The sequence below is a fragment of the Oncorhynchus clarkii genome, chromosome 21 (assembly GCF_045791955.1).
Source record: "Oncorhynchus clarkii lewisi isolate Uvic-CL-2024 chromosome 21, UVic_Ocla_1.0, whole genome shotgun sequence".
NCBI classification, from domain to species: domain Eukaryota; kingdom Metazoa; phylum Chordata; class Actinopteri; order Salmoniformes; family Salmonidae; genus Oncorhynchus; species Oncorhynchus clarkii.
In genome coordinates this window covers 4,151,098-4,165,872 of record NC_092167.1, presented here as the reverse complement: position 1 = coordinate 4,165,872, position 14,775 = coordinate 4,151,098, and the positions used below count along the sequence as shown (strand labels likewise).

General features: G+C 43.0%; 1 protein-coding gene across 1 annotated transcript in view; it reads left to right on the top strand.

Moving 5' to 3' along the window:
- Positions 1-793: 793 nt before the first annotated feature.
- LOC139379643 (prickle-like protein 1) overlaps positions 794-14,775 on the top strand; it is a 65,255-nt gene continuing 51,273 nt past the window's right edge. The window contains exon 1 of the mRNA XM_071122455.1: positions 794-1,070. The gene's annotated coding sequence lies outside the window, so the exon portion shown is untranslated. The remainder of the gene's footprint in view (positions 1,071-14,775) is intronic.

Genomic DNA, 14,775 nt, shown 5'->3' with positions numbered 1-14,775 from the left:
TGTGTGTGTGTGTGTGTGTGTGTGTGTGTGTGTGTGTGTGTGTGTGTGTGTGTGTGTGTGTGTGTGTGTGTGTGTGTGTGTGTGGACTATGCTGTGAAACCTGATCTGGCAGAGTGTCACAATGTCAGGAAGACACAAACAGGGTTGTCAATGCACACACACACACACACACACACAGTGTATCAGTTAGACACAGACAGGGTTGTCATGCCTGGCCTTGTAGACAGATCCTTCCACACATCACCACCACCAAGAGGGGTTAAAATTCCCCAAGGCACTCTGAGGTTTACATGGAAGATGTCTACATATCTCGTCTTTGAGATAGGTCCTTTATCTGCAACAATTAGATTGTGTACACTGTCAAATAGGAGTCTATTCAGTGCCTCAAATCATGAAGATAGAAGTCTTTCTATATGTAGTGAAGATAAACAGCGTCAAAACGACACCATAAACACGTGGAGGGTTGAAAACCAAAGCATTGTTTTATACCATAGACGCTTCCCCGTATGTTACCAACATGGATAATGTAATAACAATTTAAGAGCCAAACGCCCAAATGCTATTTACGCATATAGAGGTATTCAACGTGCTTGTGTGTGTGCAGTGTACAGGGTCTTTCTGTAAAGTGAGAGGGAGATACCAGCCGTGTTTTCCAGACTGCCAAGAATGTCAGCCTTTAGAGGGATTGGTGGGGCTGCTTGTTTAAGCCAATAGGCAGAGAGTACAGCGTTAATGTCATCTCGCCGCCCGTGAGTCTCTCTGCGCTTTAACTTGTGGTGCTGTACCAACACCAGAACGCGAGCTGAGCTGTTAAATCAACGCCGCTGCTGGTCTGTGTGGTGAAACTCTAACGTCGTTTCTCTCTATATGATGTTCTGAAAAGTCGTTGTATTCTATTCATTCGAACTTCGAATAGTTCACGGTGAGACTAGAACGGAGGAACATAATACTGTAGGTGCAGCACTACTATTTAAAGTGGCGCCGATGACACCAATCGTGAATATTGTTCTACTCAATTAACGGAATATCATTTTACCTCTACGCATAACTCCGCGCAATCAGTCTTTCTGGTGAGTAGCTATCAGTTTCGGATCTGTCTGTCTGTCGGTGAGTGGAATAGCTTGCCATTTAAATCTTTGCCATACTTTGCAATACTTGGAAATTGTACTGCTACTGCATGAAATTGCAATTTCAACTCCAGGTATACTGATTTCACCTTCACATTTCATGAAATATGTGTTTGAATATACAGTTGTCTTCCAGACCTGTTTAGTATAGAAATGTGGAAGTCAGATCTGGCCCACATGTAATTTCCCCCCTGACGTGAAAATTGTGTTTCTGTCACTCGTGCTTCTTTTCTATGAATGGATGAAGGTCTGCGAATGTGTTCTGACAATCTCTACAAGTTGTTGTTATAAACTACTGCATATGGCTTATTCCTAGTAATTTAAACATTACAGAAACTTAAACTGTGAAACTTTAAGCCAGAAAAGAGACAGTAGCTCGTTAAAACGTGCGCGTAAAGACGCACCCCATTGTGGGTGTCATTTGGTGTGCCGCGCGACTCCTAAGGTTCCAGATGTGTGGATTCAGCTGTTGCTTGTCACTCATGTGACGACACCATCTCTCTCTCTCCAGCTCTCTCTCCTTACACGCGGTTGCTTTAGTGAACATAACGAATAATATCATGCTATTTGGCGCGTGAAGCCGTTCTGCTGTTAACCATCTTGACGTTATGCAATAAATCTCTCAGCAAAACCTCTCAAAATACACTTACACCTCCTTCCAATAGTGTTTTTTTATATATATAATTTCCTCACACGGACTGACATGGTCCAGACCAGAGAGGATCTATCAAAACAGCGAAGGGGTGTATAAGGCAGTGTCGCTTGACTGTCACTTCTCACCTGGCACTTGTCCTGTGGAAGTTTTCGTGTTTACACCAAATGCTTCAACTGACTGACAGACTAATAGCCGAATTCGACCAAATAGTTTAGGAAACAATATAAAACTGAAGTGATGTTTCACATAGAGCAGTAGAGTGGAGGACCATTTTTAGGTACTGTAATGAAGGTAGTGGGGTCCCCTAGTGGCAGTTTAGATGTTCCTATAAGAGCATCAAGCTGTGGTATACTACAGTAAAATAACGTTGCATGCAATTCAGATACAACATGTTCATCTCTCAGTTCATACATTCATCGTATTTTCCCAGATAACAGTTTTAGATTAGTTGTTCTCCCCTCATAATAGTTCCACACATTTGGCCTCCCGAGTGGTGCAGCAGTCTAAGGCTCTGAATCGCAGTGCTTGAGGCTTCCCACAGGCCCAGGTTTGATCCCGGGCTGTATCACAACTGGCCGTGATCGGGAGTCCCACAGGGACGTCGTCCGGGTTAGGGGAGGGTTTGGCCAGGGGGGCCGTCGTTGTAAATAAGAATTCTTAACTGACTTGCCTAGTTAAATAAAGGTTAAATACAAATATAATGAAGTGTAACAACATTTCAGCTGAAGGCCTATGTCACACTGGTTCCCAGGTATACAGCTCAGCCCCTCCTCTCACCTATTAGCCCCTCCCTCCTCCTCTCAGCCCCTCCGCTCTCCTCTCAGCCCCTCCTCTCACCTAATAGCCCCTCCCTCCTCCTCTCAGCCCCTATCCTCTCAGCCACTCCCCTCTCATCTCATCTCAGCCCCTCGGCCCTCCTCTCAGCCCCTCCACTCTCCTCTCAGCCCCTCCTCTCACCTATTAGCCCCTCCCCTCTCATCTCATCTCAGCCCCTCGCCTCTCCTCTCCTGGGGGGTTGTGAATAACAAACTAGTAAAGCAGACCCAGGGGGGTATCATGTGACCAGCGGAGTGTCTTCACCACAGAGCCAAATGGCAGCCAGCCAACCAGAGAGGAGGGTCTGCGTCCCAAGTGGCATATAGTGAGTGCACTTCTTTTGATCAGGGTTCTGGTGCGCTATATAGATAACAGGGTGCCATTTGGGACGAAGCCAGGGGCTGAAGGAGCAGTGGGGCTGAGGGGGGGAGCTATGGACCTGAGTGTGATGCCAAGCCTCTCTCTCTTCCTCTGGTAATACATCAGCCATTAAGACCACATGGAAGGCTCTAGTGTAGCTCAGGTGATTGGAATGTTCCAGCTAGCCTACATGCATGTGTGGAGCGCTGTCGCTCTCTCTTGCGCGCGCGTTCTTTCTCTCTGGCAACAACGATGAGCATAAGCAACACTTGTGCTCTTGTCAACTAAACATTATTTAACACTGTGGCAGAGTAGCACCGTTCCTGTTTGGTACATTGTGTAAATATGATGTAATGACCATCTCATGTGCACATTTAGCTGAACTGGCATTTTGTTACTAAGTGCAATTCAAACAGGCTTTCATTGAGTTATGAGTTGTCACAAACACAGTCTGCTCTGAGAACTCCAACATCTTCCTGGAAACATGTTTTCTGTGTCAGCGGCTTATGAAGCAACACCAGACCCTTGTAATGTTTAGATTGTGTTATGAGATTAAAGCCTACAAGGCTTCAGTTCAACGTACTAAAATGTCTATGTATTTAACCTTCACAATGTGCTGCTGAACGAACCCCAGAGAGGAAATCCATCCTGGAGTTCGTTTTGATGCTCTTGGCCTTACTCCTGGAAAACCTTTTACTCAGTGACTCCCTGGTCTGGACTGCTCTGGTCCTGAGCCATGCTCTGCAGATAGAACCAGAACTCTGCTTGGGTCCCCTGTTAAAACCTCTGCTTTTACAGCTAAAACTCTGTGAGGTCTTGGCAGTGGTACAGTATTAGTTTCAGAGCCCTTTGTTAATTGTTACAATATCTGTGGTATATCTCACTTAAACATATAGACCTAGGTATACCTTTATAAATATATAGGACTAGGTATTCCTTTATAAATATATAGGACTAGGTATTCCTTTATAAATATATAGGACTAGGTGTTCCTTTATAAACATATAGGACTAGGTATTCCTTTATAAATATATAGGACTAGGTATTCCTTTATAAATATATAGGCCTAGGTATTCCTTTATAAATATATAGGCCTAGGTATTCCTTTATAAATATATAGGCCTAGGTATTCCTTTATAAACATATAGGACTAGGTATTCCTTTATAAACATATAGGACTAGGTATTCCTTTATAAATATATAGGCCTAGGTATTCCTTTATAAATATATAGGCCTAGGTATTCCTTTATAAATATATAGGACTAGGTATTCCTTTATAAATATATAGGACTAGGTATTCCATTATAAATATATAGGCCTAGGTATTCCTTTTGGCCTAGGTATTCCTTTATAAATATATAGGACTAGGTATTCCTTTATAAAATATATAGGACTAGGTATTCCTTTATAAATATATAGGCCTAGGTATTCCTTTTGGCCTAGGTATTCCTTTATAAACATATAGGACTAGGTATTCCTTTATAAACATATAGGACTAGGTATTCCTTTATAAACATATAGGCCTAGGTATTCCTTTATAAATATATAGGCCTAGGTATTCCTTTATAAACATATAGGACTAGGTATTCCTTTATAAACATATAGGACTAGGTATTCCTTTATAAATATATAGGCCTAGGTATTCCTTTATAAACATATAGGACTAGGTGTTCCCTAGGTAGGCCTAGGTGTTCCTTTATAAATATATAGGCCTAGGTATTCCTTTATAAACATATAGGACTAGGTGTTCCTTTATAAACATATAGGCCTAGGTATTCCTTTATAAATATATAGGACTAGATATTCCTTTTGGCCTAGGTATTCCTTTATAAATATATAGGCCTAGGTATTCCTTTATAAAATATATAGGACTAGGTATTCCTTTATAAATATATAGGACTAGGTGTTCCTTTATAAATATATAGGACTAGGTATTCCTTTATAAATATATAGGACTAGGTATTCCTTTATAAATATATAGGCCTAGGTATTCCTTTATAAATATATAGGACTAGGTATTCCTTTATAAATATATAGGCCTAGGTATTCCTTTATAAATATATAGGACTAGGTATTCCTTTATAAATATATAGGCCTAGGTATTCCTTTATAAATATATAGGACTAGGTATTCCTTTATAAATATATAGGCCTAGGTATTCCTTTATAAACATATAGGCCTAGGTATTCCTTTATAAACATATAGGCCTAGGTATTCCTTTATAAACATATAGGACTAGGTATTCCTTTATAAATATATAGGCCTAGGTATTCCTTTATAAATATATAGGCCTAGGTATTCCTTTATAAACATATAGGCCTAGGTATTCCTTTATAAATATATAGGACTAGGTATTCCTTTATAAATATATAGGACTAGGTATTCCTTTATAAATATATAGGACTAGGTATTCCTTTATAAACATATAGGACTAGGTATTCCTTTATAAACATATAGGACTAGGTATTCCTTTATAAATATATAGGCCTAGGTATTCCTTTATAAATATATAGGACTAGGTATTCCTTTATAAACATATAGGCCTAGGTATTCCTTTATAAATATATAGGACTAGGTATTCCTTTATAAATATATAGGCCTAGGTATTCCTTTATAAATATATAGGACTAGGTATTCCTTTATAAACATATAGGACTAGGTATTAGTTTATAAACATATAGGCCTAGGTATTCCTTTATAAATATATAGGACTAGGTGTTCCTTTATAAAATATATAGGACTAGGTGTTCCTTTATAAATATATAGGACTAGGTATTCCTTTATAAACATATAGGACTAGGTATTAGTTTATAAACATATAGGACTAGGTATTCCTTTATAAATATATAGGACTAGGTATTCCTTTATAAACATATAGGCCTAGGTATACCTTTATAAATATATAGGCCTAGGTATTCCTTTATAAACATATAGGCCTAGGTATTCCTTTCGTCTTCTAATAAGTCTTTCTGTTCTGGGGAGTTGTGCTGTATATCACCATGGGCTATGTGTGTGTGTGTTGTGTTGTGTTGTGTGTGTGTGTGTGTGTGTGTGTGTGTGTGTGTGTGTGTGTGTGTGTGTGTGTGTGTGTGTGTGTGTGTGTGTGTGTGTGTGTGTGTGTGTGTGTGTGTGTGTGTGTGTGCGTGCGTGTATGCGTGCGTGCGTGTGTGTGCGTGCGTGCGTGTGTGTGTGTGTGTGTGTGTGTGTTGTGTTGTGTTGTGTGTGTGTGTCTGTGTTGTGTGTGTGTTGTGTTGTGTGTGTTGTGTTGTGTGTGTGTTGTGTTGTGTGTGTGTTGTGTTGTGTGTGTGTATCACCTCAGTTGGTTTGCAGTAATATCTCAGACCAGGTAAGGTACACAGAGCCATGTTTGTTCCTGGAGGAATGAATCTGTACGCAGGGCAATGTAAATCACTGCTAACCTCAAAACACTCCTGGCCAGTTTCTATTCCCTCGAGTTGTGTTCTCAGGCTGAGGCTGGGTAAAACATGGACTGGATGGTGGCAGGCAGGCAGACCAGCTCGGGGTTCTGGAGGTTTTGGAACAATGCTGTCACTTAGTATGTGATGAGAAGCACAGTGAGAAACGTGCACGGCTACTCACAGAGCTGAGATAAATATTGAATGGGGGTAGCACTAACAGCAGACAGCTCTGGGTTGTGGAAATGTTGGAATAACGCTGTCAGTTGGGGTTTGACAGAGGGCCAGTGAGACGTGTGCACGACTCGTGAAGGAGTGTGTGTGTGTGTGTGTGTGTGTGTGTGTGTGTGTGTGTGTGTGTGTGTGTGTGTGTGTGTGTGTGTGTGTGTGTGTGTGTGTTCAGTACAGGACAGTGAAGTGTAGGGTTTCCTAAACACGGTCCTGGGCAATAGCACAACAAAGCTGATTTAAATAACCAGCTCATCATCAATCTTTAATTATGTCAGTCAGCTGTGTAGTTCTAGGGAGAAGAAAAACATGTGTAAGGAGGCCTGGCCGTAACCATGGTGATGAAAGGGAACTCATCTACGAGCTGTGGCTTGTTCTAATCACCATGAACCAGGGCTCTGCTTGTCCGCGGTCACTAACCCAACCCAAGACGGCCGCATTTGCTCCCCAAGCCTCATATTATGGTCTGGCTGTGTCACAGATAGGAACAGGACTGGAGAACTAACTCCTTTAGATACATTTATCATTGAAACAGTTTGTTTGATTTATATGATCAAATCTGTGTCTAAACTTTCAGCAGTTGGTTGGTTTGCTGCCTGTCTGTAAGATAACAGCAGTTTGCTGCCTGTCTCTAAGATAACAGCAGTTTGCTGCCTGTCTGTAAGATAACAGCAGTTGGTTGGTTTGCTGCCTGTCTGTAAGATAACAGCAGTTTGCTGCCTGTCTGTAAGATAACAGCAGTTTGCTGCCTGTCTGTAAGATAACAGCAGTTTGCTGCCTGTCTGTAAGATCCCAGCAGTTTGCTGCCTGTCTGTAAGATAACAGCAGTTTGCTGCCTGTCTGTAAGATAACAGCAGTTGGCTGCATGTCTGTAAGATAACAGCAGTTTGCTGCCTGTCTGTAAGATAACAGCAGTTTGCTGCCTGTCTGTAAGATAACAGCAGTTGGCTGCATGTCTGTAAGATAACAGCAGTTGGCTGCATGTCTGTAAGATAACAGCAGTTTGCTGCCTGTCTGTAAGATAACAGCAGTTTGCTGCCTGTCTGTAAGATCCCAGCAGTTTGCTGCCTGTCTGTAAGATAACAGCAGTTTGCTGCCTGTCTGTAAGATAACAGCAGTTGGCTGCATGTCTGTAAGATAACAGCAGTTTGCTGCCTGTCTGTAAGATAACAGCAGTTGGCTGCCTGTCTGTAAGATAACAGCAGTTTGCTGCCTGTCTGTAAGATAACAGCAGTTTTCTGCCTGTCTGTAAGATGCCAGCAGTTTGCTGCCTGTCTGTAAGATAACAGCGGTTTGCTGCCTGTCTGTAAGATAACAGCAGTTTGCTGCCTGTCTGTAAGATAACAGCAGTTTGCTGCCTGTCTGTAAGATAACAGCAGTTTGCTGCCTGTCAGTAAGATAACAGCAGTTTGCTGCCTGTCTGTAAGATAACAGCAGTTTGCTGCCTGTCTGTAAGATAACAGCAGTTTGCTGCCTGTCTGTAAGATAACAGCGGTTTGCTGCCTGTTTGTAAGATAACAGCAGTTTGCTGCCTGTTTGTAAGATAACAGCAGTTTGCTGCCTGTCTGTAAGATAACAGCAGTTTGCTGCCTGTCTGTAAGATAACAGCAGTTTGCTGCCTGTCTGTAAGATAACAGCAGTTGGCTGCATGTCTGTAAGATAACAGCAGTTGGCTGCATGTCTGTAAGATAACAGCAGTTTGCTGCCTGTCTGTAAGATAACAGCAGTTTGCTGCCTGTCTGTAAGATAACAGCAGTTTGCTGCCTGTCTGTAAGATAACAGCAGTTTGCTGCCTGTCTGTAAGATAACAGCAGTTGGCTGCATGTCTGTAAGATAACAGCAGTTGGCTGCATGTCTGTAAGATAACAGCAGTTTGCTGCCTGTCTGTAAGATAACAGCAGTTTGCTGCCTGTCTGTAAGATCCCAGCAGTTTGCTGCCTGTCTGTAAGATAACAGCAGTTTGCTGCCTGTCTGTAAGATAACAGCAGTTGGCTGCATGTCTGTAAGATAACAGCAGTTTGCTGCCTGTCTGTAAGATAACAGCAGTTGGCTGCCTGTCTGTAAGATAACAGCAGTTTGCTGCCTGTCTGTAAGATAACAGCAGTGGCTGCCTGTCTGTAAGATAACAGCAGTTTGCTGCCTGTCTGTAAGATAACAGCAGTTTTCTGCCTGTCTGTAAGATGCCAGCAGTTTGCTGCCTGTCTGTAAGATAACAGCGGTTTGCTGCCTGTCTGTAAGATAACAGCAGTTTGCTGCCTGTCTGTAAGATAACAGCAGTTTGCTGCCTGTCTGTAAGATAACAGCAGTTTGCTGCCTGTCTGTAAGATAACAGCAGTTTGCTGCCTGTCTATTAGATAACAGCAGTTTGCTGCCTGTTTGTAAGATAACAGCAGTTTGCTGCCTGTCTGTAAGATAACAGCAGTTTGCTGCCTGTCAGTAAGATAACAGCAGTTTGCTGCCTGTCTGTAAGATAACAGCAGTTTGCTGCCTGTCTGTAAGATAACAGCAGTTTGCTGCCTGTCTGTAAGATAACAGCAGTTTGCTGCCTGTCTGTAAGATAACAGCAGTTGCTGCCTGTCTGTAAGATAACAGCAGTTGCTGCCTGTCTATAAGATGCCAGCATTACGTCATTCTAAACTGATATGTGATGTGTTTTGGGGAGTTTTTAATTCATGCCTCGGAGTGCAAGTCAACTTGGCACCATGTTAATTACCTATACACACTATTTATATTGGAAGATGATTAAAGGACGTCTGCGATTTCACACACACAAACACACACACCACACACACACACACACACACATGCACACACACACCCACACTAGTTATTAAGACATTAAAGATGATTGTTATGAGAGCAAGGTGATTCTAAACGATGCTGGAGGTAAACAGAGCAGCTCGGCATGCAGTCATCAATGTAAAGACATGGGGGAGTTCATGACAGCCACATCATTACTTTGAGTAAAACGATCTCCCTGGGTAAGGAACAGCACTATAAACTATATGACTTTTGGATGGGGTTTTCTTTTGATTGTGGAGGTGCTGATAGAAAGATATATTGTCCTAATCTGAATGCTCAATGATAACACTCTCTGATTGGATACTGTGAGTTGAGAAGGAGGAAGGAGTCTGCGTAGAAGTGGGTTCATTGGTTTAAACAAGACTTCTGCCTTTTCTAATGTGTCTCGTGTCAAGCTAAGAAAAGCTCATGAGCTGAATGTCCTCATTCAAGTCTAATTAGAAACCCCTGCTCTCTCTCCCCTCTCTCTTTCTCTCTCCCCTCTCTCTTTCTCTCTCCCCCTCTCTCTCTCCCCCTCTCTCTCTCTCTCTCTCTCTCTCTCTCTCTCTCTCTCTCTCTCTCTCTCTCTCTCTCTCTCTCCCCCTCTCTCGCTCCCCCTCTTTCGCTCTCTCTCCCCCTCTCTCTCTCCCCCTCTCTCTCTCCCTCTCTCTCTCTCTCTCTCTCTCTCTCTCTCTCTCTCTCTCTCTCCCCCTCTCTCGCTCCCCCTCTCTCTCCCCCTCTTTCGCTCTCTCTCCCCCTCGTTTTCTCTCTCTCCCTCTCTCTCTCTCTCTCCCCCTCTCTCTCTCCCCCTCTCTAACACAGTACTAACACAGTACTAGCGCAATATTAACACAGTACTAACACAGTACTAATGCAATACTAACATAGTACTAACACAGTACTAACACAGTACTAATGCAGTACTAACGCAGTACTAACACAGTTTTAAAGCAATACTAACCCAGTACTAACACAATACTAACACAGTACTAACACAGTACTAACGCAATAGTAACACAGTACTAACACAGTAATAACGCAGTACTAACGCAGTACTAATGCAGTACTAACGCAGTACTAACGCAGTACTAACACAATACTAACACAGTCCTAAAGCACTACTAACCCAGTACTAACGCAATAGTAACACAGTACTAACACAGTACTAACGCAGTACTAACGCAGTACTAATGCAGTACTAACACAATACCAACGCACTACTAATACAATACTCACACAGTTTTAAAGCAATACTAACACAGTACTAAAGTCTGCACAGCATTTCAGATCACAGCATTTTAGATCACAGCATTTCAGAACACAGCATTTCAGAGAACAGAACTGTGCTGTAGCTACGGTACCGGTAGCCCTGTAAACAAGGTAGTTGTGGTTACCGTAGTTTCACTACAGGGTGGCAGGTAGCCTAGCGGTTAGAGCGTTGGGTCAGTAACCAAAAAGCTGCTGGATCGAATCCCCAAGCTGACATGGTAAAAATCTGTTGTTCTGCCCCTGAACAAGGCAGATAACCCACTGTTCCCCGGTAGGCCGTCATTGTAAATAAGAATTTGTTCTTAACTGACTTGCCTAGTTAAATAAAGGTTTTAAAAACTACAGTGTTGGTACTGTAGAGATCTGTGGATAGAACAGTATTTTGACAAATTGAGGTGTCCACCATTTTGGTGAGAAATGTGTACTTTTACTGTGATGCAGAACCACAGTACTCATTTTCCTTTCTAACACAAACTATCTTTGTTTATTGGGGTCTGTAATTAAGTGTCGGAATATCCTCCTTGACTACAACCATTCTATTTCAGAGAGAGAGAGAGAGAGAGAGGGGTGTAATGATATACTGGTATGTCCATGGAGCTGCCATAATGGTAAGGTCAGATGATGAAAGCCTGGGCTTTCTCTTTCAAAACAATACTAACAGTGATCTGTGCCTGTTCAGGATTTGAGGGTGAAATGGAGATTAAATGAATGACTAATGATGTAATAAATACATGTATTGTGTGTTAATACTACTAAACCCACTGAAACCAGACTGGAAACCAGGATCTAAATTAGATCAGGGGAAACGTCACTATCCAAAGCTGGTCAACTATGACATCCAACATGTGAGGGCTTAGGGTTAGTGTGTGTGTGTGTGTGTGTGTGTGTGTGTGTGTGTGTGTGTGTGTGTGTGTGTGTGTGTGTGTGTGTGTGTGTGTGTGTGTGTGTGTGCATTTCCTCCTGAGAAAGCCCTCCAGAGAATCCCCCTGGGGGTCTGAAAACTTCCCTTTCAACAATACAGCCCGTTACGCCTCAGAGTCCACCTGCCGCAGATACACACCATTACATGGTACACTGCCATGTTCTGTTCCTTAGATGAAGCCCTGTGGTTTGATTGGGAGGGAAAACCCCTGTCTACACTCTCTCCTCATGAAGTCTCCTTCATATCCTCCTGTCTCCATCTGTTGAGGACTATCAGCCTGTGTTGCTGTTGTGTTGAAGAGGGTCCAGACATTCCATGTTTATGAGTGGGGGAGATGCTCCAGTGGGTGAGAACTCGCAGGTGGGTCTTGACCGTCTGAGTTAACGAAGGCCAACTCAGGATAGTATGGCTCGGTGACAGAGAGAGAGGAGAGAGAGAGAGAGTGCTTGCATGTGTGTGTGTGTGTGTGTGTGTGTGTGTGTGTGTGTGTGTGTGTGTGTGTGTGTGTGTGTGTGTGTGTGTGTGTGTGTGTGAGAGAGCTAGAGAGACAGAGTGATAGAGATAGAGAGAGAGATAGAGAGAGACAGTGTCACACCCTGATCTGTTTCACCTGTCTTTGTGATTGTCTCCACCCCCCTCCAGGTGTTGCCCATCCTCCCCATAATCCCCTGTGTATTTATACAGTGCCTTGCGAAAGTATTCGGCCCCCTTGAACTTTGCGACCTTTTGCCACATTTCAGGCTTCAAACATAAAGATATAAAACTGTATTTTTTTGTGAAGAATCAACAACAAGTGGGACACAATCATGAAGTGGAACGACATTTATTGGATATTTCAAACTTTTATAACAAATCAAAAACTGAAAAATTGGGCGTGCAAAATTATTCAGCCCCTTTACTTTCAGTGCAGCAAACTCTCTCCAGAAGTTCAGTGAGGATCTCTGAATGATCCAATGTTGACCTAAATGACTAATGATGATAAATACAATCCACCTGTGTGTAATCAAGTCTCCGTATAAATGCACCTGCACTGTGATAGTCTCAGAGGTCCGTTAAAAGCGCAGAGAGCATCATGAAGAGCAAGGAACACACCAGGCAGGTCCGAGATACTGTTGTGAAGAAGTTTAAAGCCGGATTTGGATACAAAAAGATTTCCCAAGCTTTAAACATCCCAAGGAGCACTGTGCAAGCGATAATATTGAAATGGAAGGAGTATCAGACCACTGCAAATCTACCAAGACCTGGCCGTCCCTCTAAACTTTCAGCTCATACAAGGAGAAGACTGATCAGAGATGCAGCCAAGAGGCCCATGATCACTCTGGATGAACTGCAGAGATCTACAGCTGAGGTGGGAGACTCTGTCCATAGGACAACAATCAGTCGTATATTGCACAAATCTGGCCTTTATGGAAGAGTGGCAAGAAGAAAGCCATTTCTTAAAGATATCCATAAAAAGTGTCGTTTAAAGTTTGCCACAAGCCACCTGGGAGACACACCAAACATGTGGAAGAAGGTGCTCTGGTCAGATGAAACCAAAATTGAACCTTTTGGCAACAATGCAAAACGTTATGTTTGGCGTAAAAGCAACACAGCTGAACACACCATCCCCATTGTCAAACATGGTGGTGGCAGCATCATGGTTTGGGCCTGCTTTTCTTCAGCAGGGACAGGGAAGATGGTTAAAATTGATGGGAAGATGGATGGAGCCAAATACAGGACCATTCTGGAAGAAAACCTGATGGAGTCTGCAAAAGACCTGAGACTGGGACGGAGATGTGTCTTCCAACAAGACAATGATCCAAAACATAAAGCAAAATCTACAATGGAATGGTTCAAAAATAAACATATCCAGGTGTTAGAATGGCCAAGTCAAAGTCCAGACCTGATTCCAATCGAGAATCTGTGGAAAGAACTGAAAACTGCTGTTCACAAATGCTCTCCATCCAACCTCACTGAGCTCGAGCTGTTTTGCAAGGAGGAATGGGAAAAAATGTCAGTCTCTCGATGTGCAAAACTGATAGAGACATAGCCCAAGCGACTTACAGCTGTAATCGCAGCAAAAGGTGGCGCTGCAAAGTATTAACTTAAGGGGGCTGAATAATTTTGCACGCCCAATTTTTCAGCTTTTGATTTGTTAAAAAAGTTTGAAATATCCAATAAATGTCGTTCCACTTCATGATTGTGTCCCACTTGTTGTTGATTCTTCACAAAAAAATACAGTTTTATATCTTTATGTTTGAAGCCTGAAATGTGGCAAAAGGTCGTAAAGTTCAAGGGGGCCGAATACTTTCGCAAGGCACTGTACCTGTGTTCTCTGTTTGTCTGTTGCCAGTTTGTCTTGTTTGTCAAGCCAACCAGCGTTTTTGCTTTTCCCCAGTCTCTCTTTTCTTGTCCCCTTGCCTGTCCTGACGCTGTACCCACCTGCATAACCAAGCTGCCTGTCCTGACCCTGTACCCACCTGCATAACCAAGCTGCCTGTCCTGACCCTGTACCCACCTGCATAACCAAGCTGCCTGTCCTGACCCTGTACCCACCTGCATAACCAAGCTGCCTGACCTGACGCTGTACCCACCTGCATAACCAAGCTGCCTGTCCTGACCCTGTACCCACCTGAATAACCAAGCTGCCTGCCCCTGAGCCTGCCTGCCGTCCTGTACCTTTGCCCCTGTTGCTGTCCTGTACCTTTGAAACCTGATACAGACAGAGAGAGAGAGAGAGAGAGAGAGAGAGAGAGAGAGTGTGTTTGAGTGTGAGAGAGAGTTCTCTTCTCCAGGTCTATAATAACAGTGGTGGAGCCCCCTCACTGAAGGCTCTCTGTTGAACCTCAGCCTGACTACTAGTGACCTGGTGTGGAATGCTGCTGTGACAGAGACGTGCCAAATTCATCTCTCTCTCTCTCTCTCTCTCTCTCTCTCTCTCTCTCTCCCTTTCTCTATCTCTCTCTCTCTCTCTCTCTTTCTCTGTTCTTCATCCTCCTCTGTGTCATTTACAGCATAACTTAACCTACATAAACAGTTTAACACAGAGTAAAGCATTGTCCTGGATATTATACCATAAAATTGTTATACACTGAGTATACCAAACATTAGGAACACCTTCCTAACATTAAGTTACACCCCCCTTTGCCCTCAGAACAGCCTCAAATTGTCAGGGCATGGACTCTACAAGATGTCGAAAGTGTTCCACAGGGAGGCTGGCCC